Source organism: Callospermophilus lateralis, chromosome 6, assembly GCF_048772815.1.
Source record: "Callospermophilus lateralis isolate mCalLat2 chromosome 6, mCalLat2.hap1, whole genome shotgun sequence".
Classification (NCBI taxonomy): domain Eukaryota; kingdom Metazoa; phylum Chordata; class Mammalia; order Rodentia; family Sciuridae; genus Callospermophilus; species Callospermophilus lateralis.
The window spans coordinates 148945402-148951582 of NC_135310.1; positions in this window are offsets into that span (position 1 = coordinate 148945402).

Genomic DNA, 6181 nt, shown 5'->3' on the forward strand with positions numbered 1-6181 from the left:
AGGTTCGAATGCTTTGGGGGCAATGATGGAAAGTTTGGAAGTTAAGGATCTAAATAAATTGTTTTTAAATTTCATTCCCCCACCATCTTGGCCACATACCGAATTCTGAAAAGGTGTAATTGACTTAGATGAATATTAAGATACCTTGAATTAAATGGGAAAACTTCTTTAAGAAGATTTTGGAAACCTCGTTTTCAAATTTGGATAATTTCTTCAACTAACAAGGTAGTCTGGCTAGATTTAAGTTTTGAGATTATATGCAAAACATCCTCCCTTCACATGACTCTAGAGGACTTCATGAATAAATCACATCATAAAGAATGCAGTACTTTAAATTTTAACAATTACAACAAACACTCTATGCTGTTGTACCCATAGTACGACTGAGAAAATGGCTCTGGGTTATAAAGCTAGTTAAGTAGCAAGGCAGGGATTTTAAATTATGTCTGTTTCTTTCCACGGTACAATGCTGCTTTTTTGGTAATGATTTTGATGATTGAGCTGTATGATCTTTATTTCTAGGTGAAAGTCTAGTTAGAACTCAGAAAACATTCCACTCGAACTTCCTTCTTGAATGCGCACATCCAGGGCCACGCATCTTGGTATAGATAATAGATTTGACAACCTTTTTCTACACACTTCCTCACGGTGGACATAGTAGGGTTCATAAAAATACTTAGTGAAGAAACATTTGATTTCAACAGCAGGGGATAAAAGTGCAATCCAAGGTGACAATTCCAATGAAGCATAAAACATGTAAATCTCCAGGTGTATTTGGTTTCAATTATTAATCACTATTCAGGAAAAAAAAAAGTCTTTGTTATATGTCTTGGGATGGTAAAAGTAAGATGGAAAGCAAAGTTGAACATGGATTCTCATTGTTTGGGGTACAGACATGGTTTGAACACAGCATGTCATAAAGCCTCTGAAACTGATTCTCTCCGAAATATTTGCAGAAAGAAAGAAAGCAACTCTCTATTACTTTGGACAGAGAGGATAATTATTCAAACATATTTCTCCCATGAGAATGGGGAACAAATTGTACTGCTTTTTATGTGCCAATTTATAGCGAAAAATAACCATAAGAATTTAGAAGGACATGAACGTATTTATAAATCCTTTCACAAAAGCAATAAGACTGATAAAGAAATATTTGATCTATTTAGCAAATGATTCCATATCTCAGTATAAGCTCACAGTGATCACTATATAAAGCTTCACTTCTCTGTTCTTCTAATCTTACTTTTGATTTTGGAAATGTAGAACAACTGAAATACTTTTAATGTTTGTCGATTCTAAAAAGAGATACTTCATAAAGACCAACAGGCGTTTGTTAGCATAGTTGTTTTTGCTTATTAACACATGACAGCTTCCATTGCTTTGTGGTCAGTTACTTGAAAGACAGTATGTTTAGTTATTTACCTATGAATGTTGCCAAATGAGATCTAAGGAAACCATGTTAAGGTGAAAAACAACAGGGCTTTACATTCCTGGAGGTCAGTCATGGGAGGAAAAGCCAGCTTTGAGATCAGTCAATTAGACAGGCAGGCTTAGTTTTCTTTGCTAATAGTAAGGCTTATTTTTGCTCACTGGGGTCAAATGTTAAGACTGGGTTTGATTCAGTGTTTGTACCCTTTGATACATTTGGATTTAGTTATTTCAGAACATTTTTACACATTACACTGCAAGATATTTTCACTTACTTCAACATTCATATTCACTGGAAGGATTTTTACATGCCAAGAATCTGCTTATTAATAACCACCCATGTGCAATCATAATAATTATTGATGGAAAAATCCAATCTTCATTAGAAGTTTATTAACTATTCTGATGAAATAAATTGCATCCTTCCTTAGTCTATGAAGGTTGGAACCTTTTAAATTCATCACGCTGATTATAAGAAACTGATTTAAAAAAAAAAAAAATAACACATTTTAAAATTAAAAAAAAAAAAAAGGTCAGACCCAAATCGTTACTAACTTCTCTTTGTTGATGACCCTGAAGTTAAATGCTTAATAAAAGATACTGTTCTCGATCTCAGCCTCTGTTGGAAAGGGTGTAAAATATTTGGTACATGGCAGGTCAACTCTCTTTGATGCTTAAGCCACTCTGAGCGCCTTAGGTCAGAGCTCCAAGGCCCCTTAAATGGAGATAGAGATCAGAAGAGACACATGGGGCCCCAGGGAACCGTGCTGGAAAAATGTTTTGTTTGTTTTGTTTTGTAACTAAACAAATTCCTCCAATGCTTTGTTGTCATTTTCTAAATCCTTCAAAAAAAAGGAGAGAGAGAGAAAGGGATTTGAAAGACAACGCGGATTCAGGAGTCAAAACATTTGAAGTTTCTGCTTACATCCAGTCAGATTTTTTTTTTTTTTTTTTTGGAATTTCGGTTGAAAAAGATAAAATGTTTTCATGGTAGACGAACCTCTTTGTCTCTTGCACTTATGGCTTCAGTAGCTGTTTTTTTTTCCCTTGCTATTTAAATCATTACCTCTTCAGTGTGTACAGAGTGTGCTGAATGTATTTGTCAATGATTTGCAATGTAATGTAAATGATTTGTAAATGCATGATGTGTCAAAAGCAGTACATGTCATTAGTTCAACCTAGAGTTATGAGCCAGCTGATCTGTTGGCTGGAGCAGAATAACTTTTTTTTTTTTTTTTTTTTTCAGTATTAGGAATTGAACCCAGGGTCCCTCTACCATTGAGCTACATCCCCAGCCTTTCTAGTTTTCATTTTGAGACAGAGTCTAAGTTGCCCAGGCTGGTCTCTGTGATCCTCCTGCCTCCCCCTCCTAGAGTTGCTGGGGTTACAGTCACAAAGTTCCATCTCTGCTCAAGGTTATTTCAGTGACCTTCGGATAGTATCCTTACTGATTGTAACTCATCTCACATATGTGCGACCACATGGAGTAGCGACAAGAAAGGATGCATCTGCAAACAAAGCAAAATTGGAGGTTTATAATCTACACATTGCAACGATATTAATAGTCACAGGTAGTGCTGATGTTCTGTAGTCTGACAATCAAAACGTAAGTTTAATGTTTGACTCTTCAGTATTACATATGGAAACAATTAACATGGTACTTAAGAGCAGATTGCCGAAATTCAAATCCCAGATAAAACTGACCAGCTAATTGTCAAAATGATATTTAAATATCACTATTTAAATGTTATTTTTTGTCCCTCAGTTTTCTCATCTCTAAATTAGGGCAAAAATAAGCACCCACTTGGGAGGGCTTCTGAAAAGACTAAAACAGTATTTTAATATAGTAAATAATTATAAGGGCACAGTAATATCTGAATAAAGGTCAGCGCTAATTATGAGGTTTGGGGAACTTTGAATGTCTTGCAATAGATCAGATCCTAACATTCCACAGATATTTGAGGCACCTTCTGCATGTGAGTCTTCAGTCATGTTTTTATCTATGACTCTGTGGAAACCCATTATACCCTTTTATTAAATGCTGGGCTGTGTTTATAATGTTTTCTAAAGGCTCTGTGGGAAGCAGGAGTAAAGCCAATAAACCAAACAGGGGGTCCCTGACCCTGTACCTGACCTCCTCGTTCTAGGATTTCCTAAGAGGATACCGTGCAATCCAGAAGACAGGTCAGCCTTTTCTGCTGAGCTATATTCTTGGTGGAGCCAGCTGGGCCCTCTACTAGCACCCTGCCTGCCCCAGGCCTCTCAGTAGGTGATGATCAAACCTCCTCATTCCTAAGAAGCCCAAGTCAGCCTCTGTGTCTCTCAGGTTGGGATGAGACTGCTCATCATGGCCCCCAAGGCTAATCCCAATTGGCACTGCAGGATCTCCACATGTTCTTAAGAATCAGAATTCTAGGTGTAAAAGGCAAACTCAGGCTGACTGCTTCAGTCCTCATGCTTAATTAATGAAGAAAGTGATTGCAAAGAGACTACACACTCTCCATCCTTTAAAGAAGATACCCAGGGGTCACCTTTGGGTGGCTGCCAGCACAGGCTCTGGAGACAGGGAGCCTCAGATCACACCTTTATTCTCCACCCATGAGCTCTCTAAACTGGAGAAAGCCTTTGCCACTTTCTGTTGCTCAATGCCCTCACTGGTAAGATGGGCACAGTAATTACTCTGACTCCAGGGATATTTGGAGAGAATTACATGAGATCTCCTATAGGATGTTTTGTAAAAGACCTACATAGCTTTCAATAAACGTTCAATCACACTTACTTCTTATTTCAATTACCATTACGCTGATGGTTATTTTGGGGAAACCAAAGTTAGAAATTTGAAACCAGTTAACAGGGGATGACAGTCAAACAGCCTTTAACCCTCTGAAATTTTGACTCAGACCACAGTGTATCTTTCTAATGAGTGAGCCAATAATGATAAGGAGAATTTTTATGCTTAGGAGTGTCGATTTTTGTTTCTAATTTATGTATATCTCTCCCATGTCAGTGTTGGAATCTTGAGAGAACCTGATAAATAAAACTTATAATGCTGAATAATTTAAGGAACTTGACTAAGCTTATAAACAATGAGAAAAATTGGTCTACTTGGGTTTAGGAGAACATTTCAAAGCATAACTATAAAAAGGGAAGCTACATATTTCCTAGGAAAGATTCCCAATAGTGGTGATACTTTGGACCTTGAATCTCCCCCAAGGGCCCATATGATGACAGCTTGGTCCCCAGCCTGGGGTGCTATTGGGAGGTGAAGGAAACTTTCAGAGGCGGGGCCTAGAGAAAGGAAGTTAGGTTACTGGGGGCGTGGCTTGGGGGGATATTGTAATCCCAAACCCCTCCCTTTCTTTTTCTTTTCTTCCTGACCACTGTAAGGTGAGCAGCTTAAAAGAGCTGCTTTTTGACAAAAGCCAAAAATCATGAAGGCGCATATATTTACATTTATCAAGAGGCAAAGCTTTGGTGCTACACAAAACCCTTAAAATATTTAAGACAACTTATACTGGGAAAAGACATTGGCTTTACCTATCTGACAGAGGATGTTCACCTAAAAAAGTATTTAAAAATTTTTCCAAGCCAGATGACCCAGTAGAAAAATATTCAAAAGGTAAGAATATGCCATTTATAGCAGAAAAAAGTACAAATGGCCAACAGATTACTGAAAAAAAAATACACTTTCAAGGGAAATACAATCTAAAATGCGGTTTTAAGCCTAAATACATCTGGTATGAATGGGGCTGAATCACTATCTTCAGACACACCTGGCAGAGGGAGGGCTCTGTTGATGGAGCCATTTGAAGGACAATTTAGCAGAATTTGTTAAATTAAAAATACAGAACTGGTGTTCCAGCAATCCCTGCCTCTCCCTATCAGCCCTAGAGGAACACTTGCCAAGGAGACATAAACAAAAAACCTATTGCATAATTTTTTTTTTTTTGTATTGAAAAAGCTGTAAACAACCTAAATGTACTTCTCTGGAATACTAAACCTGATTAAAAAGGAAAACATTACACAAATGGATATCTCCAAGCCATATTTTGGGACAACCTGTTGCAGAAGAATTCATACAACAGGATTCAATTTATATTAAAATCACAGGGAGAAACGTCAGTCAATGGAGTACTGATGCTCGAGGTCATATATAAAACACAGGGAAAGGTGAGGAACGGTACATACGGTTGTATCACAGCCTTGCACATCCCAGGAGAGGTGCCAAGGATTTTGGGAAAGACAGGCAGGCCATGGGTATTTTATGGGGCAAACAAATTATATGCCTGTTTTCCACCCAAGATGAAAACCACTTAATATATGGAGGGGGATCAAATGTTAGCACTGTGACGGATCAAGGCTGCGGTGGAGCAGGTGGCCCAGGTTCACTACCAGCTGTGCTGCTGGGGTTCAGCTCCCACATGTCCATCATTCTGGTCTCCCCTGCAGGCCCCTCCTGCTGGCCCGGCTAAGCCCTGGAGCAGTGCAGGAGAAGGGGAGCTTAGTTTTATATAATCTCCCATGATCAAAGCCAGAAAATAGAGACTGACTCCCTAATCTCAGGCCTTCCCACCTCACAATATGGCCCCGTAGCTTCACCAACAATTAATGGTGCCTGTCTCCTCTTCATCCTGGGAGCAGGTAGGATGGAAGGCCCGGAGAACGTGAGCCCAAGGCCAAGGCCAAGCTTGCTCTTGTCATTACTGCTTTACGTCACTATTGCTCTTACTCCTTGTAGATGACTAATGTTTTC